Here is a 27,497-nt window from a genome sequence, read left to right on the forward strand (position 1 = left end):
TACGCAGTTCCTCGATGATGTTGATGTCACTGGCCAAGCTGTTGGGACTCATGATCTCCTGCATAGATCTAGCTCAATGGGCTCGTCTTCACTCCTGGTCACTCCAACGATTCCTATGACCTTATCAGCGCCAGATTATGGAACGCAAGACTGTGAATCTACGTGTTCCGGCACAGGTCAAGTCCAGCCTGCTATGGTGGACGAGCATGCAGAATCTGAGACAGGGCAAAGTGTACTATGCCCCATCACCCAAAGAAATCTACACAGATGCCAGTCTCTCAGGCTGGGGGGCCGTCCTGGAGGAGAGTCCCGTCCAGGGTCGTTGGACCACGGACAAACAACTACCCATCAATCTCCTGGAGTTGAGGGTGATCCGTCATGCTCTGAGTCATTTCAGCCAGGTGACGCGAGGTCAGCATGTCTTGGTCCGGACGGACAACATCTTGGCCAAGGTGTATCTCAACAACCAGGGAGGTTCGAGGTCCTCCCGTCTTCACCGAGAGGCACTACAGATCCTCGCCTGGGTCGAGAGGAATATAGTGTCCATCTCTACACGCCAAACATGTGAAAGGAGCGATCAACATGAAGGTGGATTGGCTCAGTCGGGAGACCATCCTCAAAGGGGAATGGACTCTTCACAGAAGATTGTTCAACTTCATTGTGAGTCATCTGGGAAGTCCAGTAGTGGACCTTTTCGCATCTCCAAAGAACCATCAGGTAGCTCGCTTCTTCTCGAGATATCATCACCGAGAGGCGGAGGCGACGGATGCTCTCACCATTCCATTTCCACCGATCCCCTTGATCCCAAGGACCATCCGCAGGATCCGAGAGCAAAGGGCACAAGTGATTCTGGTTGCTCCCATGTGGGCATGACGCCCTTGGTTTCCGCCTCTGACGGAGTTGGCCATCCTTCCTCCGCTGCCTCTGCCAACAGCTCCGGACATGCTCCTGCAGGGACCGATCTGGCATCCTCATCCGGAGTGGCTCTGTCTGACCGCTTGGAGGTTGAGCGGCAGCAACTCTCCCAGTTAGGTTACCCTCCGCAGGTCCTGGACACTATATTAGCTTCAAGGAGACAATCCACCATTCGATCCTAAAACACAACCTGGAAGGCCTTTGTCAGGTGGTGTAGAAGGAAGAAAGTGACAGCATCAGTCCTGTCCTTTCTCCAAGATGGGCTAGATTCAGGATTGAAGGTGGTGACTCTTCACAGACAGACGGTGGCGTTATCCACAGTTCTCCCATTGATGGGAGGATACAAGCTGACGCGACACCCGCATGTCCAGTTGTTTCTGCAGGGAGCCTCAGTCAAGTCTCCTCCGCAGGTCCAACGATTCCCGACCTGGAAATGCACACGGTTCTTACGGCTCTCACCAAGTCTCCCTTTGAACCTCTTAGGGAGGTAGCCTTAAGATGGCTCAGAATGAAGCTAATATTTCTGGTGCCCATAACTTCAGCACGGCGAGTCTCCGAGATCAACGCTTTCTCCGCAAAATCCACTTTATGTATCTTTCACAAGGACAAGGTCGTTCTGAGGACTGATCCTACCTTTCAACCTAAGGTGTCATCAATGTTTCATCATTCTCAGGAGATGTTTCTTCCTACCTTCTGCCCGAATCCTAGTCACCCCAAGGAGGTCCTTTGGCACAAGCTGGATGGCTGACGTGCTCTAAAGATACATATTGTCAGAACGGAACCAATCAGGAAGACGGACTTCATGTTCAGTAACATAGCTCCGCCAAGAGTGCGTGACAGGATGTCCAAAGTGTCCATCAGCACCGTTCTCAGGTCTTGCATTGCAGAAACATATAAGGCGATGGGACTGGAATCTCCAAAAAGAGTTATGGCGCATTCTCTGCGGAGTGCATCTACTAATGCAGCACTGGACAATCAGGCAACAGTGGATGAAATTTGTCGAGCTGCAACCTGGACTTCCATTTCCACATTTGTCCGGCATTATAGATTGAATACGTTCGCCTCTGCGGATGCAGCATTCGGAAGAAGAGTTCTCCAGCACATCCTGACGTCTCCGGACAATGATGAAGACCCACCCATCTAAAGGGACACTGCTCTGGGAGGTCCCATGGAGATGTCCTCCACCTCAGAGGGAGAACGACCATTGGTACTTACTGTGAAGGGTCCTTCTCCTCTGAGGTCAGGAGGATATCTCGGCCCTCCCGTTCTTCATCATCGCCTCTTCCTTGCTGGAGCTATTTTCTTCTTCCTCAAACTTACCCTTTACTGTCATGCTACTTGTCTCAGTAGCAAGTAGAGATGTGATTTTTTTTTCCTGAAGCCTTTTTTGTTTTTTTCCGAAAAATTGAAAAAATTGAAAAAAGAAAAGAAAAGAAAAAAATTGATTATGGAACGTTTTATTTTAACATGATGAATAAAATATTTTAAGACAAGATGTTCAAATATTTTCCAAATCATTTCTAAAATATATATATATGGTATCAGATTAATCTAATTTCTGTGCACTGAGGACAAGCAAGTCCTAGGTTACAAACTGAACTCTCCAATGCAAGAACAAGATGCATTTCTTCCTTTAGGAGGTGCGATTGTCAGAAGAAAATAAAAAAGTTTCAGTTTTGTTTTTGCATGTGGGTAAGTATTCTGTTTGTAATAATTGTTTGGATACACTATATTTTAAATATGCTAGTTGTGATAATTTCATGCCAAGTAAAAATGTCCATAGTCATATTTTATGTTCCTAAAGTAACAGAATGACTTTCAATCTAGAAAAGACAAAAGAAATGCTAATGTAGCATTTTTTTCAATTTTTCCAAAAATTTCCATTTTTTTCTGAAAAAACCCGGAAAAAAAACGGGGTTTTTTCCAAGGTTCAAAATTTCCGGAAATTTTACATCTCTAGTAGCAAGTAGGGCTGGCACTGTATTATAGTTCACGTTTCTTATGTTGGTAGAAATTTATCTGCTGTTATACAGGGAAGTTATCTAGTTAGAGTTCTACTGCTTGCGGAGTCCCAGAACTGAGGGGCTGGGCTATTCCCAAGGCGCCAAGAGGAAGGGGGGGAAAGTGTTTCCTGCCTCCCTAAAGGAATGATGGGAATAACCCATGGAGATGTCCTCCTGACCTCAGAGAAGGACCCTTCACGGTAAGTACCAATGGTCGATCTCTTAACCAGTCGCTTTCTATACTGGCTCCACTATTCAATTAAATGGAGCTTTTAAAGTCATAATGGAATGATCAGAAATAGGGATGAAGTTAAACTAGGGTTAGGGGTTAGCTTCTTGTTACAGTAATGATGACAATCAGGGTTATCTCTACATTTATATACAACACTTTTGTTACAGCTTTAATAAGATTATGAGAAACTGTGGAGAGGTTAGGATTAGGTTTGTTGGTAGCAATAATTATAAAATCTGGTACTTAATACACAAAACTCTCATGACTGTAGAACAAGCCTAGCTCTTAAGTGTTTAGGCTGGTTCCTGTAGCCAATTTTTTTTTTGTCAAGGCTGGCATATATTTATTTATTTATTTATTTATTTTGAGATTTGTATCCCGCCCTACCTTTACGGCCCAGGGCGGCAAACAAGCGGCAGCGCCGGAAATAAAACATAGATTACATTAAAACCTTAACAATTTAAACTAAAATGGTGCTCTACAATTCAATTTTAAAACTTCAAGATGGTCGATATCCCTCACTGGCGGCCGATGGTAGACGAAAAACAGGAACGCCAGAGAATGTTCCTCTTGGGGCAGCAACAACCCTTGCCCCTTTAAGCCAGGGAGATGGTAAATCACGCCACGGTGGTGGTAACGTGGCGGCGGCGGCGGCTCCTACTCGAAAGCCTGGCGGAAGAGCTCTGTCTTGCAGGCCCTGCGGAACTGTACCAGGTCCCGCAGGGCCCGGATCTCCGCCGGGAGCTCATTCCACCAGGTAGGAGCCGCCACCGAGAAAGCCCTGGCTTTGGTTAGGGCAAGCTTGATATCCCGGGGGCCTGGGACCTCTAAAAGGTCCAGACTCCCCGACCGCAGCGCTCTTGGGGGAACATACGGGGAGAGGCGGTCCCTCAGGTAGGCTGGACCCAGGCCATTCAGGGCTTTAAAGGTAAGAACCAGCACTTTGAAACGAATCCGGTATGCTATAGGCAGCCAGTGCAGCGCTTGCAGCACCGGCCGGATGTGGTCCCTCCTTGAGAGACCCATCAGCAGCCTAGCCGCAGCATTCTGAATACATTATTAGGGGCTTGGGCTCCCAGAAGAAAGAGCTATTAGCTGACTATAAGTGCCAACTGTACCAAACTGCCATGAGAGGACAGAATGTTACAGGAACCAAATCACAACCATTTCTCTGAGGTTACAACCATATGGCTACATCTAGAAATGCTTGTTTAGCTTATTTCTCAAAATAATGATTAAGGTTAATTGCTGGGTTCTAGTCTTCAAAAAGCTGATATACAGCATATCAAATTATTTTTAGTACTATGCATCAATTATGAGAAACAAGTTTACAAAATGGACCACAGCAACAGCAACATCAATTCAGAAACATATACAATGACCTGGGAAAAGCACTTCAAAAATCTCTACAGAAAGCCCAACCCTGAACTGGGCTTAAATTTTGAAATCAACCTCATCTATATTTACATTGATAAATGAGGATAGAATCATCCCAATTTCATGGAAAACATTGCTGATTACATATGTAAAAAAGGTGATAAAGGCAACCTGTATAACTATTCACCAATCAGGGATCAGTAAGCTCTATGCATCCCTTCTGCAAAACAAACCTGCTGCTCTGGATAGAAGAGGGGAGATACTGGGTGATGAACAAGCAGGCTTTAGATAGGGTCACTCCTGTGTGGAAAATTGCTTCACAATGGCCTCACTGATATAAGCAAATACATGCTAGACACACCTGGCTCTTTATATGCAGCCTTTATCGACTTAAGAGCCACTTTTGATTCTGTGTCACATACACACATATGGAACAAGCTTAACGCTGCATGTCTACTGAAAAAGCTAGTAATGAACCTCTACTCCAAAAATTCACTGTATGTTAAACTAAACAATGAGGGATCTGCATCTAACTATGAACCCATCCAAAGAGGTGTTTGTCAAGGCTGCATCCTTGCAACCCATCTAGTCAACCTGCATTTAAATGACTTTATGCCAGGTTTACAAAACATATTCACTCATGCACCATGTCTGGGAAATCGACTGGTGACTGCCCTGTTGTATGCTGACGACCTTGTTCTGCTCTCTAGAATTCAGGTCAGCCTAAAGCATGCTATTAAAGCATTTATTGCTTACTGTAACAATGAGCTACTGGAGATAATTGAGGACAAATACAAAATTATGGTGTTCAGAAAGTCAAGAATATGATCAAACAAAAGATGTAAAATTGGTGCATACAAGTTAAAACAAGTCGATGAATTTAGATATCTGGGGATTGTATTCCAGCCAAATTTATCATGGTCCAAGCACATTCAATATCTCAAACAGAAAATTGACTCAGCCCTACTAGCCCTAAAGAAGTTCTTTTACATTCAAGGAGCTCAATATGTGCCAGCACCCTTGAAAACATATAAAACCTTAGTCATACCACTCATATTGTACAGCTCCCAGATCTGGTTCTTGGGCCCAACAGAACAACTCTACAAACTTCAGTAAGCCTTTTTTTGTTGTTGTAAAATATTAACTCTACCACTATGCATCGCCTCTGCAGTTGTATGACTTGAACTGGGTCTTCCAAAAATTTCAGCGCTGATTTGGAAGGCTATAGTAAGCTTCTAATATCAACTGTCAAACTCTGAAGATCTCCCAACCTTCACCACGTGGGCAGCGCATGAGTGCTGTGGGTCAAAATGGAATGAAGCCATAGACATGAAAATAAACCAATTGTGCTTGCGGAAGCCAAAGAATCTCACTTGAAAGAAGACAAGCATCACTGATCAACTGATCAGTGAGAGAAACTGATTCAGCATGACTGGTACACTCTCCAAAAGGATGCCAGACAAAAATGCTCCCCACTCCATCTGGGAATAAAATATTCTACCAAATTCAACCAACCTCTGTATCTTAACATACTGTCAGTTCCAAAACTGAGGCAGTCATACATGATCGCAAACTGTAATGCATTTCCAACAGCCCAGATGAAGGGCCGTCTTCTCAGAATACCTCTAGACCAGTGCTATTGTGACTGCCCCTTGACAGAACTTGACTAACCATCTCATATCTTTTCTGTTGCACAAAAGATGCAACAGCAAGAAAAAGTTTCCTCAGAAAATGGCTGCTGAAGTATTCAACTATTTCTGATACTTCAAGATTAAGACTACTTTTCAGCAGCCTCTGTCAAAACTTCACTGTAGATGTGGCAAACTTTTGTTTTACTGTATTTTTAAACTCTTAAAATCTTTTTACAGTATATGGTCAATATGCTATTAAACCTAAATAAACTTGGCTTGATTTGACCTATGGTATGGAACTGTATATAGCTAGTCCCAAAGTTACCATGTCAGCAAGTAGACAAGTGTACTCTACTCCCTTCATCCAGAACACTAATAAGATGCGACTAGAACTGACTTAAGTAGTTCCCAATACAACAAGGGTACACAACCTTTTTGGCCTAAGGGCTACCAAAAATGCAACATCAATCTGCAAAGATGTCAGTATGCTGGCAACAGAGGGGGAGGAGAGCTGTACTTGGCTGAACCCTGAGTATGTATTTTGGGTGTCTGTGTGTGTACATACACACTTAGAATAGAAGGGACTAAAATAAAACTGATTTAGAAATGCAAGTATGAAACATCAATGGTTTGTTTTTGATATACACTCAAAATGTGACTACAATGGATGAAAATAATTCTTGACTGACCCTAAAAGATGCTTTGTCTAGAAGGTATCAGTAAAGATGTTACACTCAAACTCTCAGTATTACCAAACTCCATTTTCAGCTTTTTAAACAATTACTGGTCTACAGGGGGATATCCCTCCACAAAACCTTGACGGCTTCCAGTCTGTCCTTCTGTCTCCCAGACTCAAACTTGGGTCTCCTACCCCCCCCTTCTCCAATTCTCCCATAAATCTCCTTTTCAGCAAAGTTTGGCTGAGAAAGAGGTCACTGGGGTGGTGGGGGTGGTCAGAGATACCTTTTCACCAGCAGATGAAGTGAATCATGCTAGGTGGCTGAAGGTAGTGACAGCAATGGGTCAGAAGGGCCTGGCTGTAGTGGCACAGTAGACAACCTTCTAACCTAAGGATGGGCCCAGTGACTGGCTCGCTACAGCAACATGTAACCTCAGTAGTTGCTGACCAAGGCTCCTCAACGGCTTCTGCTCCTCAGAGACAGCAACACTACATGTACAGCTGCCTGGGCACAAAGATCACAGGGAGAGGCCCCCTTAACTACCCCACTGCTCAAAGAAGTTCATCTGATGAGTACATAAAAGAAGGCCTTTTCAGTGGCAGCCCCACAATTATGGAACAACCTTCCCAGGGAGGTGTGCCTGGCCCCCTCACTCTCTACCAGTGAGTTATTGTGAGCTAGCTCTAAGCTGAGTTATTGTGAGCTAGCTCGCAGTTTTTTAGCCTTCTGCTCACACATTTTTGTCTTAGCTCAGGAAGGATGGCTCCAGAGTAAACTGATTTCTGCAGTAGCCAAACTGCTCGCTCACAACTTTAATGCCAGTAGCTCACAAAGTAGAATTTTTGCTCACAAGACTCCCAGCTTCACTGCCACAGGAAGTGGTGGCAGCTACAAGCATGGACGGCTTCAAAAGGAAATTAGATAAGCATATGGAGCAGAGGTCCATCAGTGGCTATTAGCCACAAGGTATAGCTAGGGGCTCTGGGGCAAGTGATGCTCTGTCTTCTTGGTGCTTGGGGGGGGGGTCAACAGTGGGAGGGCTTCTAATGTCCTGGCCCCACTGCTGGACCTCCTGATGGCACTGGTATTTCTGGCCACTGTGTGACACAGAGTGTTGGACTGGATGGGCCTTTGGCCTGATCCAACATTGGCGTCTCTTATGTTCTTATGTTCTTAAACCACTAGGCCATTCAGGTTTGACCCAGAGCATATCACTGATGAATATACAGTGGAGGTGAACAATAGGTTTGACTAGATTTGATAGACAGAGTGCCTGAAGAAGTATGGATGGAGGTTAGCATCGCTTATCTACCCTTTAGGAGTCAGCAGAAGACAGTTGTATTCATGACAGCATGAATTTAAAACAGGCAGCTTTAAATTATTGATTTTAACTAGTTGTTTTTATTATATTGTGTTGTACTTAAGCCACCTTGAGATACTATAAGGTAGGAAAGTGGCTCTATCACAGACTGAGTGCATTGAACAGCAATTCTATGTGCTTGCATAGTGCAGCACCAAACTCTGATATGAAGCTGCTGGCACTCACTGGAGGTGAGGCCAGGAGTTCCAGTTGATGCCATTGCCACGTCGGGATTTTGTCTTTTTAAAAGCCCACAGTTGCACTCTATCCCATTCTGGTTCAACTACACTTTTGTTTCTGTGGTACAGAAAGGAAGCTGGTATGCTGAGCAAAGTGGTCCGGAATGCTGCCACTTGCCACAGGTTGCCCAACCCTACTGTCAATTTTCAACTGCCCTCCTTATGAAAAAGCACTTTCTAAAACATATTTCTCCAATTTATGTATAGTTCATGCAAATGGCATTAAATGGTTTAATAATATGTTCAATCTACTGTATTACTCTCAGCCAAACAATGTACTCTATCAAGAGACAAAACCTGGAGTAGGGTGAGATGGTATCTCTTAATTTTGTTGTTGTTCAGTCGCAATGCCTGTTAAACTGCTTCATTTCATTAGACACATACATATTAAATACAACCACATTTAATCTTTTAACTAAGAAGCAAGTAGCCCACAAATCTATGATCCCCCCCCTTTTAAAAAAGATAATTACCTTCTTCTAGGTAGCTATATAATCTCAGAAGTCTAATATAGTATTTCCAAAAAGGATAGTTTAGTTATGATGCTGAATCTCAAAATGGAAGAAATAACAATGGCAAACTGAGAAGTCCACCCATCACTCCTAGACTGACAATTCTAAGACTGATCCTGATTCAGAAGGGACTTACACCATTGCCAATATTCTGCCTGGCCAGCCCTCCTTTTCCAAACTTAGCCTGGTATAGATGGAACCGTCCACAGGATGTTTCTCAGTACACTGATGCAAGCACCAAGGAATCGTAAACTTGAAACCTTCCCAAGCAAATTTGGAAAAAAAGGATGCTGTGCAGAAAATTAGCAGCAACACAGGCTTTGGCCTGCAGGTGAGGTCCTATTTTTAAAAGGCCCAGACTCACATGTTTTGAGGGACAACTGAATTTGGCCCAGGAGAGATCACTCATTATAAGCAAATTTGAGAACTCTCTAGCAAATTTTTATTTGTTTACAAGGCAAGGTTGTAGACAATTTTCTTCTCTTCAAGTCACAAGCTCTACCACCTTGCCCTTACTTTCCAGCTTGCCCTTACTTTCTCTTCTATACTAGTTCTTCTAATCAGATAATGCTATAGTATTTAAAATATACTGAGCAACTTGTTCGTTTGTATCTTACTTCCAGTTTTAAGGACATAATTTGCAGTGAGGTGGAAGCTGGGGGAGTGTCCTCAACGGTTCCCTTTGCAGCCCTTCCCCCAGACACATTACATCACAGGGCAGTGGTGCACCAACTGTGGGTCAGCACACAAAATTGGGCTGCAACTCTCACAAGTGAGTCATACAAAACAACAACAACAACAACAGGGTGAGCTGGGAGTAGAGGCTCTCGGCCTGTCTCCTCATTTCCCGTCCCTTTACACTCCTTTGCCCTGTGGCCCTGCTCATTCCCTCAGCTGGTTAATGAGAGGCACATTCCACATGAAGGTTCTCTTACTGAGACAACAAGTTCTCTGACCAGAGTCTAAGCATGGGAGGGCACAGACACAGTAGGTGATGTCACCTGCCATAACACACTGCTAGGTCCAAGCTAAGCCTAATGGAAAGAGCCGAGGCCGAAGCGGACATGGGCCGTGCGCCTGAATGGTCCCACCGACGAAAGTCGTCTCGAAGTGCCAGAGACCGCCTGGAAGAAGCCGAGCCAGAGCAACAACAGGCCCACCACCTGGGTTCCGGTAGGCAGCCTCGTCCCTATATCATGTGGCCCTAGTTAGGGATCAAGCGTTCTTAGAACCCACTATGTAAACCGCCCAGAGACCCTTCGGGGTCAGGGCAGTATAGCAAGTCGAAATATAAATAAATAAATAAAGTCCTGGCATGCACTGCCACAGACTCACATAGCTGGCCAGCAGTGCTGCAGGAGACAATGGGCACAGTGCATGTTGCCTCCCAGACTGATACTGCCAGTGACCAGCTGAGTTGAGCCATGACAGTGGTTGCTCCCATGTATGCTACCTTGACTTCTTTTGGAGGAAGGGTGGATAGAACTGTGGCAAAATGATCAGCCCTTGCCAAGTGTTGCACAAGACAACTAGCTCCAGTACTAGCCTTCAGGTGAAAGCATGCCTCATCTCGGCTTTTCACCAAGCGGCAATTAAACTGTGCCTCCCTGGTACTTCATCCTTTTTGCAGGACTGTGTCTCTTCAGCCAAGACAGTGGAAGCTACTTCACACATTACATTTTTTGTTGCATTCCTAATATTGCTGAGTGTGTACTTAAAGATGTAGTTTGCATTCACGTTTGTACACATGCATAGTGGACAACACACTAAGGAAGGTGCAACAGGCTGCAGCTGTTGTTAAGAGTATACTCAACAACAAAAATGAGTTTCCCTCTGCATATTGTGTAAAATGACCACGAGCTCTTTATATAGCCTGCTTTTCAATTGTGGTATACATTTCTAAATATTAAAAATGGGGGGGGAACCCACAAAATTGTTCAAGGGTAACTAGAGTTATATTCTTGGGGGGGGGGACACCCAAAGCATGGAGTTATTTTGCAAGTGGGCCCTGAAAGCTATGGTAAGTTTAGACACTGATCCCACTTAAAAAAATGTGAGAACCCCTGATCTGGATAGCCCAAGCAAGCCCCGTCTCGCCAGATCTTGGAACCTAAGCAGGATCGACTCTGGCAAGTACTTGGATGGGAGACCCCCTTGAAACACCAGAGGCGAGGGCAGGCTTTATTCAGCCACCTCTCTGAATATCCTCCAGGCCCCAATAGGAGTCAGTCACCAGAGGTCACCGTGACTTCCAGGTGTGCACACACACACACACAAAATACCAACAAAAAGTGAGAACTACTTTCACAGGGAAAACCATCTTATTGTGGAGGACACTGTCTGACCGCACCCACATATTCCTCTCAGAACATCTCCTCCCACACTCTCAATCACTAGCCAATCAAATCACACTTGTCTGCCTCTATCACACTTCCTACAGTACTGCAGTCAAACTTAACATTTAAAGACACACACACCCCAAAACATGGAATCATTACAGCCAGAATGGTTGAACGTCCTCTCTCAGGTCTATTATGTGTCTTCCCACCATTCCAGAGTTGCTGAAGAAACTGTGAGGGATAAGGCAATTACAATGTTTGTCACAGCACACTAGTGCAGGAGGGTTCTCCAGCCTGGTGGACTTGTCTGTAGCATTTCCATGGAGGATTCCAGTCACACCAGACATATTAATACAGGTTCTGATAACACTCCCAGATCTTTCATGGCAGCTGAGTAGCAAACTTTCTTGATAGATCAAGATAGGTAGCCATGTTAGTCTGCCAGTGGCAGTAGAAAAGAGCAAGAGTCCAGTATTGAATTGTTTCTCAGAACAGGTCATTGCTTTGAGGAAATACTCTACTGCCAGAATGTATGGATGTACAGAATGTACGGCCTGGCAGGTGTTCTACTGATGATGATGAAGGAAGAGGATGTAAGCAAACCAAACCATGCTGCCTCAAGTAACTCCATTCAAGGAGTCCAACTCTCTACATTTGACTCAACAGCCAAAGGCAAGACTGAAAAAGCTTTTCTTAGTAAATGGCAGCGGGTCTGTATCTGTGCTCTGTTTATGAATATTTTTGCCCCCTTCAGTGATCATAGCACACTCCATTTGGAATACAGGTTTGACAAAAAGGCCCCTATCAGAAATTTGCAAGGTCACAACATGAGCTTCAGTGTTTTCCTTTGTTCTGTGCTACATTAGATTCCATTGCCTGATGCAGCCTTTGCACAATTCTAGCTTGCCTTCTTGTGGTGCACCCTGGACAGTGCTAAAGAGCTAGAACCTCTGGCTGCCAGACAGTTGTAAGATCTGGCTATACTACACACATAGAAACCTTTGCACAAAGAGTTCTTCAGCAGATTCAGAAGTTTGATCCATCAGTAATCTGAACTGATTTATAACATCCTGACAATCACAGTCACGTCCAGGGTTCCATTGGAGAATGGAATGTTGGAACACATGATAAAAGTCTCTTCTACCTAGGTCTTGGAGGACATTTTGTCCCACCCTGTAATGAAGTGAGAGGCAAGTCTTGATGCAGGTTAATTTGTTAACCACCAATGACTGTCTGTTCTTTTTCTATCTTATCTGAGTTCTGCCCTCTAGCTATTTAGGGTTAATACTTTATTGCATCAATTGAAGGTTTTTTGACCTTCACATTCTTTCTGTATTAATTTTATGAGCCATATGCAAGTGTATTTTTAAAAACTTTCATGATTGTGGAAGTTTCTGAATAGAAGGGAGTCATGGGCACTTGAAGAAGGTGGAGATAGAAATTTATTTATTTAATTGTATTTCTGGCCTGCCCTTCCCTGCATAGCAGGGCTCAGGGTGGGTTACAACATCAAATATATACTGTAAGTTAAAACAGTTTAAAACAATATGAGATATTAGAAATCTATACAGCAAGATGGCAGTTGAAGACAGTTAATGGTGTCCCCAGAGATGGTGCAAAGTGTGGGTAGGGGAGGCCAGTGGAGTTGGATCTCAGCTACCTCAATCATAGGCCTGACAGAACATCTCCATTTTACAGGCCCTGTGGAATTGCAACAAGTCTGCAACCAACTTCCTCCCTCTTTAGGGAAATAGTAAGTGCCTAGCAATCCAGGTAGACCTTTTATGATAAATGGCAACTTTCCATTCCAAAGGTGAAGTATCACTACTGAGAGTTCTGTTTATATTTGTCATATGCCTCACTGGAGGCACATAGCATGGCTTGAGGAGGATCTTTACCATCAGTCAGGACAGTAAGGAAGGAGGTAATACTTCAGGTTCTTAAAGACATGAACAGTCATTTAAGTTGTGCCTGGAAAGAGATGGGCAGCCTGTGTAGATCTTTCAGCAGAGAGTGATATGATTCATCACCATGGCCAAAATGTGCTTATCAGCCTGAGTTGGTACAAGGTGCTACATGCCATTGAGGAGACCTGAGCATCCCAACTGTAGGCCAGGATCTGGGAGTACCTTTAAATTGCTAACCAGCTCCTTCAAGAGGAGTGGAGCTTCCTCCATGACAGGCTGACTCCTCAGTCCTTACGTTGTTTTGTCATTGACCAGCAGCACCTTGACTGAACTTTAGTTTATTATTGGCTCTTATCCATCACATTCTGTTCTCCAAGCATTTGTTCAAGACCTCCACAGAGTCCCCTGACTCAGCTGTTAAGACGTAGAGCTGGTGTCATGTGCATATTGGTGGCACATTACCACAAATCCCTGTACAATCTCTTTCAGCAGTTTCATGTAGATGTTAAATAGCTTGAGGGAGAAGTTGTGGGACCCCACATCTTAAATTCCATGGAGCCATGCAGCAGTCCCCCAGCACCACCTACTGGAGTTTATGAATGTGATTCTGTCCACATGAACAGAGTGTATAATTTCCACTGTTTGTTGAAAGTGCTTATTCCAAGTATTGTGACAGCGGCAGGCTTAAAAACAAGAATGAGAAGCTCCTAGTGCTTCTTTCAGAATCTGAAAATAGTATTAATAGGAGGTTTCACATGTATCTTGTTTTATGTTCTAGCTAGGAGTAGTTCTATAGCAAATAGGATATATATGTGTGTGTGTGTGTGTGTTTTCCCGAAGCACCTTCTTCCTATTTTTCATAGGATGTGTAAATTCAGAAAGCCATCTTTGGAGGTTATGGAAGTGACATTTTTTTATGGCACATTGCAACAAAAGAAGAAGAGAAGAGATTGGATTTATACCCCGCCCTTCACTATCTAAAGGAGTATCAGAGTGGCTTACAAACTCATCCGGTTAAGGATACAGCTGAAAAGAGACAAAGGCACACAAGACAACCCAGACAAAATCAGAGAAACACCCCCTCCCCTGGAATGGAGATAGATAGATAGATAGATAGATAGATAGATAGATAGATAGATAGACTCAAAATGTGTAGCATGAAAACATCTGAGTACTTCCCCCCTGAAAAAAGTTGTGTAAAATTTCCTACAACTTTAGAAAATGCCTAGAAATACACAATAATTCCACAGATGTTAAATGTGATTAACTTCTACAACACTTAATATGCCATATGTTTGATAATAAGAGTTTAATGTTTTACTACTGTTTTTATAATTTCTATCTTGTTAATTTGTTTTATATTTCATGTTAGTTTTATCAACAATTTTGTTGTTGGCTCTTCTTGATGGTTTTTATTATTTTGTTTCATGCTTTTCTTGTTTATTTTTACTTTGTTAGCTGCACTGAGCAGGTTCCTCACTAAGTACCCACATACTAGCTAGGCAAGTAATGAACTACCTCTTCTAGGAGAACTGAGTATTACCAATTTTAATATGTTGTCAAAATAGTACCAATTTTGATAGGCTTATTTCAGACATCACACCAAACCATGTGAAGCATAACCATGGTTTGGGGCAATTTATGAATTGACAGACTAGTTAGACACTGCTTCACCTCCACGAACTGCTGCACCATGGAAACAGGTGTGAACTTATGAAGCAAAGTGCTAAGGGGAGAGAATAAGTATGAAGCAAAGTGCTAAGGGGAGAGAATAAGTACACAATGAAGCCTTGGCAGAGAATATGACTGGTACAAGTTCACCAAGGAGGCTTAATAGCTGAGTGGGGATTTGAACCTTGATCTCCCTAGTCCATCACACTTAAGCACTGCATCCCCAGGTTCCAGTGGGAGAAAAAAGCAATAGCTATCAAGATTTACTTTTTGAAAAGCTTGTAATCCCTGTAAGGTACCATGTATGCCATCCCAGAACCATTTAAAATATGTGCTTGATCAACTTCTAGTCAGTGAGAACTGCAGGTAAAAGTGTTGTTATTGTAAAATTTAGAACCTGTTTACAGGTTGAGCCTCTACTGGGTTGAGTGGCATGCCAACTAGCACTGGAGTTCTCTGTTGGATGCCAAGAAAGGAGAAAACTAAAAAAAGAATAAAATAAGCATGTGGTATATTTGTACTTAGATCATAATGATTTATTTATATTGTTGGAGTTTCTGAAGTTGCTTTGGAGTTTTTGAAGTTGCTTTGGAATTCATTTAGGCTCATTCCATTTTGACATTCTCTCCTTCAGTTAATTACCCAAAGCTGAAACCATAGATCCCAAAATAACTTGAAAAGCCAAAACACTGCTTTGAGTGTACAAAAGAAAACCAGTATAGAAATATTTTAAATAAACATACACACAAGGCAGGGAAAAGGCACATTCTCTGTGCCTAATCTATTTAACAGGGCTGTTGTAATGACAAAACTGAGGAGGGAACCATGTTCACCTCCCTGAGCTCCCTGAAGGAATGGTGGGATAAAAAATTAATATAGACAGGTGGATATTTTCATGTGACTAACAAGTTTTGAGTCTGTGGATAAGCCCACCAACACCAGCTATGTCAGGAACTGATATTGTTAAAGCAGGACAAAAATTCTAATGAAAGATTTTCTTATGTCTATTTTTCTAGCTTCTGAGCTGTAAAGCATGCTCATGAAGCACATTATCATGCTTCAGAATGGTGCAAATTTTTACTAAGATATCAAACTCTAGTCATCCATTAAGAATACCTAACATAAGCAGAATGGAGTCAGCTAAAATCACATTGTTTAATGAGCTCTATACTTTATTTAAAGTATCAAAGGAGGAAAAAACCTCCCTTCATCATACCTGATTATGCATTCTCTTACGCATAACAACCACTTGCAATTTTGCCCTGGAACAATAAGTATACCTTCTGCATTCATCTTAGCTTCCCCCCTTCTCTTAACACCTCTGCAGCAACTTAATCTCAATGCACAGCTCAACATGGTACCACACTTTATAACATAACTTGCTAGCTACCACACCAAATGAAACAACAGACATTAATTCTAATCTCCAATCTTCTAGAAACCAAATAATACTCTTACCCAACAGTCAGAAGCTGTGCATCTCACAAATCCCATACAGCATTACTTCTTCCCATCTACTTTGAAATCTGCTAGAGAAATCACTCCATACTGTAACACAGTACCACATACTCTTAACCATTCTAACAACTTATGTTTTTCATGCTCCTGAAACATCGCTGCCATTTTTAAACCCTAGCAGGCATCTATATTTATATACAACTATCAACACACAGCCAGACCTAGACTTTTTTAAAACATGGGGGGAAAGTAATAAACATCCACTATATGTAGTAAAGGGCAAAAATGTGGAAGCCACACAGAATATTTACACACACACAGTACCTGCATACTGAATACAAGCCTTCTAGCCAGCCAAAAGGAAATGATAGCCCTACTCCACAAAAAGTATACACAGCACCTATCCTCCCAAAATAGACAGAAAAAAGAAACATGTACCTACTCAATTTCACTACTTTCTCCCTGTGATATGGCTTACTAAAGGAAGTTGAGTATTTGTTTAGGAAGTCCGGGATTTAATGTTCAGAAGTTGTTCATTAGTGAATGGAACTCTTACATACCCACTAAGTCAAATGCTGAGACTTGGAAATGAACTGAAAGATTTGCTGGCAGATCTCTGTATAAAAATGTTTTATTCTTTGTGTAAATACCAGCAACACTGATATGTAACACGGAAAATGGTTAGTTAACACTAAGCTACTTCTTTACTGCTAGGTAGGCTGATCATGAAATTGAATACAGAATTAAAAACCCTTCAGAATTAGGGAATATACTACCAGCACATGCAAGAAAATCCTGATCAGCCAACTGCTGAAACAGTCCCTTGAAGACCAGAACCAAAGGTAATATTATCTGAAAGACTGCAAGGAATATTCCACATACCACAGCTCATTTCCTTAGCATTCCACATAGTATATTTGAAACAGTACAAATAAGGCCGACAGTACAAGTGTAAGGAGTAGAACAGGATCCTATGATATAATTCTTATTTTCTAGTCACACCCTTGAAGCTTCAGAATCCAGCCTTCCCACCCAAAACATATCACCCACCAATAAAAGGTTCTATTATTTGTTCTCTGTTGGCCCCTACATTACTATTACCTATATGTGAAATCTAGTTTATCACTCAGGAGGAAAACATAGGAAGGAAAAGCAGCATCAATACCATATTAGGATGATGCAGTCTTTTTGCAAGACGGAAGGAAATTAACTCGGGTTCCCTCTCGAGTAAGGAACCTCCCTGCTACCCCACAACAACACAGAGCATATCTCTACAGAAGTGAGTAAACAGCATCTTTACAAAGACATGTGGGAGAGGAATACAAGGCATTTAAGCATGTGTAGTCAACAAGATTAAAAGAACCTATTTCTGTACAGTGGTTGCAACAGTGCATCACCTGGTAAGTAGCCATTCATAAACCAACTTTAACAACCCCATCATCTTCACAGCACAAACAAAAATGTTGATTTCCCCATCCGCCTTTTCAATCTGGTGATATCAAATATGCAAGCAAACGGAAGTTACTCTGAATCAATGGGGGAATACAGAAGTGATCTGATAATAATGCTGATGCAGGGGGATAAGTCAAAATCCCCAATCTCCTTATAAAAAGAAGGGACAAAAATCATCTTTCCAACAGAGGAGAAGGTTGGGTTGAAGAAAGGATGGGGAGGGGGGGACACTGAGGCCGGGAGTGACTTTCCTAAAGCCAACCCATTAAGGCTGTGTCGGAGAGCAGATTTGGACTGGGTGATCTCCTGGTTCACTTGCAGCTTAGGCTCTTTGCAACCCTTGAGCGGTAGTAGCTTGTGTGTGTACATAGAAGGGGCAGGGCACGGTTGGCCTTTCCCGGCCAGTCACATATGTGATTTGGACCGAAATCTAATTTGTACAGCAGGAGACCACATTCTCATCTACAATAACACAGCCATCTATTATTACCCACGAATATAACGACCTATTTTACAGGGCTGTTATCCCCGTATTATACGATTTCGCCGGGATGGGGGCTGTGAATGGCTTACCTATCTGAGCCCCCCCACCCCCGGCTAATGTTGACTTCTCTTAGAGGATTGCCTGGGACAATGTACCCGAAGAGCAACTCTTAATTTAGCGCTATATAAACATTTAAGACTAGATGAGTATTCGGGGAAGGGGGAAAGGCCGAACAGTTCCCAGACAAGGACAGGAGTCGGGGGTGTAGGAAAAAAGGAGGAGCCCCAGAAAGAACTGCGACCCTCCGAGGCCTTTCGGCGAAGCCCCCTCCCCCCTCGTCCCAGCCAGGCCCGAGCTGCCTCAGCCGCGCCAGGCCCCGTCCTCCCCTTCCTATTCCACTCGCCCGCCGTCTCTTCCTTACCCGGCGGCGTCCGGCCATGTCGTGGGTCCCTCCCCACCCCCCAACGGGGCGCAGCAGCAGCGGCGGCGGCTCGGAGGGGGGTGGTCGCTGGTCTTCCCTTCGTCGTCGCTCCTGCTCTATTGCTTTGCCTCAGCCTCCGCCTCCCTCCTCACAACCACAACAACATGGCGGCCGGAGCCACACTGAAGGGGAGGGCGGGGGAGGAGGGGAGGGGCTGCCAGCGAGAGAGCGAACGAGCTAGCAATGGAGGGCGGGGCCAAGTCTGCCCCTCTCGCTTGCCTGAGGGGACTGAGGGGCGGGTTGGGGGTGCGTCTCCTTCCAGCCCTCCCGGTCTTCATTAGGCGGCTGCCTCGGGAACCGAGGGAAGTGAAACTTGCTTCCCCGTCTCGCTTACTCCGGCCTCCCACGGCCGAGCGCCGCTTCTTCGCCGCTGAAGTTCCGTCTCCTGGAAAATTCTCCCTCCCAATTTTAGGGGAAACGGTTTCCCCTAAAAGAAGGCGAGATCTTGTTTACATTTCTGGAGGGAAAAAGGCCCAGGCTCTCCCGTCCGTCTGGAAAGACGACCCGTTGCCCCGAAGCCAGGGTTGCATTATGCCTTTCGTGGGCCCCTCCCACCATAATAATACCAATATAATATTACAAATTATTTTTGATATAACCTTAAATACTTCAACAGGTGTTTTTTTCTATTTTAGGCCAAATTCAATAGATTTTCGTGGGCCCTAAAATTTCATTTCCCCCCCCCGATCCGAGAAAAAGATTGCAACATTTTTCCGACCCTAAAAAGCTCATTTATTTCTTCTGTTTTTAAAATAAATTAAAACATTTCCGTGGGCCCTAGGCACTTTGCCTACTGCGCCTAATGGAGAAGTCGGCCCTGCCTGAAGCCTTGCCATTTTTTTGGGAAGGGGGACTCTTGTGGCATTTTAAACACTAACTGATTTGATCTGGCAGAAGACAAGGGAACTTGTTGGTCTCCAAGGTGCTGCTGGACTCAGATCTTCCTGTTCTACTGCAGACCAACAAGGCTGCCCTCTGAAATTATCCCTCACGGTTTATCTTAGAAATAACAAAACTGCTAGCTAAAGATAACCCATCAATGTCTATGCTGCTGATGCAGGCATAAAAGTGGATCACAAATAAAACATAAAATATGATTAAAATTAGAATAAAATCTAATAGCAGACAAATGTTTAAAATCATGAGGAGAGCACTCTTCAAAGCCTTTGAAGAATTATTCAGAAGCATGAAGGGTTATTGTCTGTTAGTATGTGAAATGGACCAGGCTTTTGCTGTAACATACTGTCTTGTGTGTTAATATGATGTTGCCTGCAGAGCTCTTGTAAGCAAGACTCTTTAAATCCATGCGTGTATGTAAAACAGGTTTAATAAATATGTCTCTGAATAGGAGAAATTCTGTTTGATCGTTCAGTTTTCAGTCTCTGGATATTAAGGAAAATAACCTAGTGTGCTAAGGATTCTCACAACACCTGGAATTTATCATCCATGGTGATGGCAGAAAGGCACTCTGCACTTGCTCAGAGGAACTTTCATCTATTCTTCCTACGTTCCATGATTGTGTGCTAGCATTGAGAACAGATGCTAGCCTCTGGCACAAATTAAGCCCTCGGGCAAAGAACAGGGAAATTTGTTTGGAAACTAGCAGATTATAGTCCAGTTTGAGCAGGTGCAAGATGACTGTATGATGTTTCTTTATCAACACATCAAAGGCTGGAAACCAGCAACAGTTTGTAAGAGACAGTTGAAAGTCATTTGAGAGATCCATTACTGCCCATGATTCACACATACTTATTTTTGCCCAGTCTCTTCTGGTCATATAGGTACTGCAAGTTCTTGAAACAATACAAAATCCTGCAATCTGTTTATTTTTTATTTATTTATTTAATTCGACTTTTCAACTGTTCTCCCCCAGTAAACTGGGCTTAGAGCAGTGCACAACAGTCATGAAACATCAATTAAAATATGTTAAAACCAATAACAAAAAATACAGCTGGAGATGGTGAAAAAAAGCAATAACACGACTATCTCACGGGGGGAGGGGGATGGGAGTGCCAGAATGGAACTGTCGCTGTCCTTAACCAAACACCTGCTGGAACATCTCTGACTTGCAGGCCCTGCAGAACTGTAACAGGTCCCACAGGGAATGGATGTTTGGCAGAGAGTTCTACCAGGTTGGAGCCAGGGCAGAGAAGGCCCTGGCTCTGGTCAAGGACAGCCGGATATCTCTCAGGCCAGGGACCACTGATAGATTTTCATCAGCAGAGCGCAGTGCTCTTCTGGGGGTATACCAGGAGAGGCCGTCCCAAAGGTACATAGAACTATCTCACAGGAGGGCCTTGAAGGTCAACACCAAAAACTTGAACCTGATCTAGTACTCCACCGGAAGTCAGTGCAGCACATGCAGCACAGGATGGATATGAGCTGTGTGCAGTGTCCCTGTGAGGACCCGTGCCACTGCGTTCTGTACCAGTTGGAGTTCCCGGTTCAGCCTTGGGGGTAGGCCCACATAGAGCAAGTTACAGTAATCTAGCTTGGAAGTGACCATTGCATGGGTTACAGTGGCTAGGAAAAACAGAATGACTGTACACAAGCAGCAATCTTGCTTCCAAAGCTTTAACTCTTTAAAAAGCCCCTATTTTCAAAGAGTCCTGCGGCGCCTTAACGAATAGCGGATTGAAAATATTCCTACCCTTGTGCCTCTTTGTCTGCTCTCACAGAGGCATCCAACAATCAAATTAAAAACTCTGAAAACACAAATAAAGAATGCATAAGAAAAGATCCAACAAAACCAACATAAAATCCAATTTATTGAAAGCAGTGTAAAAAATCAGTTCATTTAAAAGTAGCACAAAATTAACCAGAAAACTGCGTAAAACAAAAGTAAAAACAATAGTTATTCAGGGCACCAAACATACACTAGGGCAGAACGACCACAATGAGAGCAGAAATCAACAAAAAAGCCTGGGAGAAGTAACAATGATTTTACCAGGCAACTGAAACTCAGTAAAGTTAGTACCAAGTAAACCTCTGTGGGTAGTGAGTTCCACATGAAAGGCAGAACAACCAGGGCTATTTTTGGGCAAGAACGCACAGGAGCGGAGTTCCGGATGCCTTCAGAGTTGGCCACGCCCACTACAGCCAAAACCTCTGCGTGCGTGGCTACAGAGGGTAGGCCTGGTGAGTGACACACACCCGCGCGACTCCGAGGTGGGTGGGCCAGAAGGGACCCTGAAAGGATCGGGGAGGTGTTTAAATGCCTTCCCTTCCCTTCAAGGGGGGGCTTGCCCAGGCAAACCAAGGGAATGTATGGGGGTGTGGCCTAATAGGCTAATGAGTTTCTGCTGTTGGGTGTGGCCTGTTATGCTAATGAGTTCCTGCTGGGCTTTTTCTACAAAAAGAGCCCTGATGAACAACTGAAAATGCCCTGTCTCTAGTGCTCACTTACTTTCTCTGTTGGTGAGGACAGAGCGAGGCCTCAGAAGAATATGTTAGCTGATGAGCCAAATATATTAGCTAGAGCCTGCAAACTCCTGCCACAACACTTGCTAGCCTTTACAGTGCTATGGCATTCTTTTATTAGAGGGTCCAAAATATATTCTTTCTGAGTTAAGGCTTTCATAGTACAATGAATTATGCTTCCCTTTTTCACTCATAAACACACACCACGCCTGGGTGTTGCTTACCTCAGATTGAGAAACACTTCAGCTAATGGGGAAAAACAAAATGAGTCCAGCAGCACCTTAGACTTTTTTTATTCCAGCATATGCTTTTGTGGACTAGAGTCCACGTCTTCAGAAGCAATGGGTCATTCCCAAACTTTTTTATGTAGGAGGGAGAAAAAAATAAACAGCAGGGGGAAAAGGCCATGAAATGTAGAAAGTCTAGGGTGAAGTTCAAATCTAATCAAGAAAAAAATACAATGACCATTCACTAATTTTGCTAAGCTAGTTAATACTTGTAAGAGGCAGAGAATCCCGGAGTTTGCTAAGAAACCCCAAATGAGAAAGAAACTGCCCTAATTTCATGGCTCTGTTTAAGACACCACTAGACTCCTGTTTGTTTTTGCTATAACAGACTCGTTACCCTTCTGAAATTACTTCTACTAAAAAGATGCTTACTTGTCTTGAGCATTGCAGATAATTATTTTGCATGTCTATCTTGAGCTTTTAGCTGCAGTGTTTATTCCAATAACATGAGCGTAATAACATGAGCATGTCTGGAGGTGAATTTTGTTGCAGAAAGGGAAAGGTCTGTGCATGTGCTGGAAATCTGATGACGTTAAACTACAAACATCGGTCCAAGACTTCCTCCAGCAGAGATCTTTAGCCACACATGGATAGGCAATGTAGTGACTGAACACCCCAAACAAATAAGTGATGGGTACATGAAATATTAGTAGGCCTGCTTGTCCCACAAAAAGAGGGCAGCACCCTAAAGATGATTCTTCTGACAAGGTGGTAAATTAGAGCTATTTAAGAGAGTTTATTGGGCAGTTTCAAAGCTATAGATGTGAGCTGTGGCTTATCTGTTTAATTATGTGTTTTAATAGATTATTATATTTGGGTTATATTTGTTATATGTCAGGAGAACAGTGGAGTGTATAAATACCCTAAATGAATAAATAAATTCCATTTGAGGTAGTAGGATCATCTTACTAACAAAAACCTGTAGGCCAATATATTGGCTTCTTACCTTGTTTTATGTTGCAACAGGTTAACATGGCTACTGGTACAGAGAAAGAGATTATATTGTTTATGGGGCCAATTACAAGCTTAAAAATGATACAAGGTTCAGCATTCCCCCAAATTATTCATTAAGTCAAATTAGATAACATTACCTATGGTGCTTCACAAATACCTACTCCCACTATGGGACACCATCTCACAGTAATCGATTTGGAGCAACAGACTCCTTTTGTGAAATGGTATCCTGGGATGAACTGGCCATTTAATTTACACAGTATTTTCCTGGTGGGCCACTCCTTAGAGAATGCAAACAGTTCCAAGCCTCAGCCATCACATCAGGAGCTCATAGCTTAGACCTTTCATTGGAAATGGTAATTGGTATCAATTTACCTATGATGTTTCCCTGCACTGCTGTCAGTTTTCAGGGGGAACTAATGCCCACTGTTTGCCTCACTGAGCTGAGTAACCACCTCAGTGCCATAGGGGCTGATATTTTATATAGGTGTAATTCAAGATACCTCAACCTTTAGAAAAGTCTGCAAATGGGATATTTTGATATGCAGCTATCGAAATGAAGGGCATGAGAATTACCTCATAATAGAGGACAGGACTCTGATACGCAGTTCCGCTTTCATACTTGCATCAATCTAGAATTGAATGGAGGTGGGATTTGCAGTACCAGCCAGGGACACTTCACTATGCATGCAGCATTCAAGCTGTATAGAAATTTCCTCTCAGCACTATATCCAGTTCCCACAGGACTGAGATATAGATCAGGCAAATGCCTTGCTTGGAGTTTTGCCAATGTGATTTCTATCAAAAACAGGGAAATTAAATTGCCAAGATTCTTGTATATATCATATAAATTAAGCAGACTGCTGCAGTGGGGAATCTCCCCCAAATAAATGTTTGTTAGTTTTTTAACAAAAGGGAAATGAAGCACTGTTGCAAGGGGTCTGGGGTTCAGTTCAGCAGAGTGAAAAAGTGACAAACAAAAAGGATTAGCCTGAAGTATTTCCCTTCCTGCAAAGAACAAATTGTGATGGGAGAGATGGAAATCTTGTCATATTGAACATTCGGCATTTCCTTTATGCACTATATTTGTATATTTAGATTTGTTATTTTACATTTGGCATATTAACTTTGTAATTTATTGGGTTGAATAAAAAATCAAATTAAAAAAAGGATTAGCCAATGATATACACAATTGTAGGTGCTTCTGAAATATGCAGCCACAGCTAATATAACGCACAATGGCAGAAGAAACATTGGTTGAGCAAAAAAATGTAACAACAACCATTTGCTTTATCCTGTAGCAAAGCACTATCTGTTATTTAGCTTTCATCCCTAGTTGTGCGCCTATGTGTTTATTTTTAATATTTTGTATAAGTTTCTGTTTTAAAAACTCTTTTATTTTTGAAATGCTCATCACCCCAGGGACCCTGAGTTGGGTGGAAAGGCAGGATAGAAATGTTTTAAATAAATAAAATCTTGAGAAAAAGGTTTGATGACCAAACTGGACTTGATCAAGATACAGATCTCCATTTGTCTTTTAAAGGCAAATTACACCACTAAATCAGACACACATTTTTATGTATTGTTTAGGGTTAAGGGCCCTGACCCAAAACTTACTTGGGAAAAGTAAAGTCCACAAATCCTTTGTATAAAGACAAACTTCAGGAGAGCAGTTTTACGTCTTGTATGGACTTTACTTGAGTTTTCCCTTTGTATCAAGTACTTTTTGATCCTAGCTCTTTAAGAATATATAAGGGTTTGTTGAACTTTAACAAAGATTTAAAACTGTTTGAATTGTTTTGCACAATATAATCTTTCTGCTTTTGTTCGTAATTCATTCACGGAGTGTCTTTATATTGATACAGCCTCCCAGTGGTGGCTGGAGATCTCCCACTATTACAACTAATCTCCAGGTGACAGAGATTAGTTCACCTGGAGAAAATGGCCACTTTGGAAGTTGGATTCTATGGTTTTACTGGCTTGCAGGCTTCGAGTATCAGGTGCCAGAAGTCAGGTGAGTCAGGGTCAGGGGCCCAGAGGTCAGGCAAAGCAGAGTCCTTCAGTACAAGGCCAGACCAGAAGTCAGGCAAAGCAGAGTCCTTCAGTACAAAGCCAGGAGACCAGAAGTCAGGCAAAGCAGAGTCAGTGGCTTAGCACCTATTGTATGCATTACTTCCATTCCTAACAACCTCTCTTGACTGGTTTTATAGTCCCACCCCTAAGGGTCATGCTTACAACCAGTTACTCAGAAGCAATCCTGCAACTACTCATCTTTGTTATCAGCAAGCAGCTGGCATCAGGCCAGGAGGCATGCACTTTGCTGTGTTGTCTATAGGTCTGTTCTCAGCCTTTGTCTGCAGTGCTCTATGGATGTAGGTTATACTGGTGGGCTGGGAATGGCCAACTGAGGTTCAGCTGCTGAATCAGGGCTGAAGGGTGTCATGGTTCTGCACCAGCTATTGGCTGTGAACCCTGACAAGCCTCTAGCTCATTTTCCTGCTGGTCATCTTCAGTTAACTCAAGGCTGGCTACACTGGGCTCCTGTTCTCCAGAGGAGTCCTCTTCTCCTGAGGAGTCCTCACTATTGCTGAGCCCTGGCTAACTCATGACAGTCGCATTATGCCCCAAACCACACCCTCCTCAGGCTCCACTCCCAAAATCTCCAGGTATTTCCCAACCAGAGCTAGCAACCCTAGCTGGTGGAGACTCTCGGGCAGGCCGTGTAGGCCCTACCAATGGCTAAAGTAGCTATGACAAGCCCCCAACAGAAGCCCTATCAAAAAGCAGGCAAGGATGGGCTGGGTAGCCACAGCACAGAGAAGCTTGGCTGGGATGCTCCCCATGCCAATCACAATCTCCATGCAGCACAGAAAAAAGGCAGTACTCTGCTGCTGAGCCACACCCACAGGCAATCCCACAGTCAACTAGCAGCATCCCCACTTCTCTTAGGCCAGAGCAGAGACCCTGTAAAGTAGCAAGAGAGGGCAGACCACAGGATAGGAAAGCCTGGACCAAGAATCCAACCAGCTCTGTTGCCTACACCCATCAGAACCATGTACTTTTTATGATGATCCCAGGGCTGCCCTACCCACAGGAAATCCTTTAAAATGCAGGAAGCAGGGTAGCCAAGCAAGATGGGTTAGACCTATGTCTTACATTGTGAAACAAGAGAGAGGGACTATCATGCAACAGAATCCCCCCCCCCACACACACACACACACAAAACTGAGGCTTCATGTGCTGCTGGAGGATGCTGGAGGGCACAGCAGCCCCAAGTTCCATCCAGAGCCTTATATATACATATATAAATAAACTGAGGATACTTTTTTATTTGTGTAACTGCAGAGACAAAAAGGGCTAAACTCATTCCTGTCAATTGAGGTCTCCTGCCACATCCCAAGGGTTCTTGCTGCCTTAGAATCTATGTATACTTGCTGTTTGGTGGGATGTTTTTTGCAGAGTAGAACAACCTTATTCACTGTGTTCTCAGTTTGCTTACCTTATAGACGAACAAATGCATAAATCTCAGGGAACTGAGCTAGAGGAAGGTGTCAGATGAGCCATCAGGAACACTATAGAAAGGGCAGGGCTGGAAACTCTTTGTTCTGTCTCAGAACTTCTGCCACACAATAAATGCTTAGACCCAGCTGACTTACTTGCTTTGTGAGTTATTTATTTGATTATTATCTTGCTCTTCCTTCAAGGAGCTCAGGACAGCATATACCAGGGATGGCCAAACTGTGGCTCAGGAGCCACATGCGGCTCTTTCACACATATTGTATGGCTCCAGGCAGGGTGGCTGGGGAAGCAAAGGGAAGGCATGCCTCCCCAATCGGTCTTCCCTTCCCCAGCCAGTGTTCCCCTCCCTGGGTATGCTTGGGGGGGGGGGAGCAGAGAAAGAAAGCAACTTTAAATGCATTCTCAAAGCCTCCCCCCCTCCCTGGCCAGCTTGGAGAAGGCATTTGTCTCTTTAAATCCCTTCTCCAGAGCCCATTTTTTGGGTTAGGGCAGGGTATAAATTTAATAAATTAATAAAACAAGTAAGGAGACCCGTGATACTCGCGGGGGGGGGGGAGAAGAGCTCCGTCTCCTCCA

The 27,497-nt window shown here is 43.4% G+C and overlaps 1 protein-coding gene across 10 annotated transcripts in view; it reads right to left on the bottom strand.

The window, feature by feature from the left end:
* MTMR3 (myotubularin related protein 3) overlaps positions 1–18,837 on the bottom strand; it is an 83,812-nt gene extending 64,975 nt beyond the window's left edge. For all 10 annotated transcript variants that reach the window (XM_015425352.1, XM_015425350.1, XM_015425347.1 and 7 more), the window contains exon 1: positions 18,682–18,837. The gene's annotated coding sequence lies outside the window, so the exon portion shown is untranslated. The remainder of the gene's footprint in view (positions 1–18,681) is intronic.
* Between the last annotated feature and the right edge of the window lie 8,660 nt (positions 18,838–27,497).

This window comes from Gekko japonicus, unplaced genomic scaffold (genome assembly GCF_001447785.1).
Source record: "Gekko japonicus isolate JY-2015 unplaced genomic scaffold, Gekko_japonicus_V1.1 scaffold135, whole genome shotgun sequence".
In the NCBI taxonomy this organism is placed as follows: Eukaryota; Metazoa; Chordata; class Lepidosauria; order Squamata; family Gekkonidae; genus Gekko; species Gekko japonicus.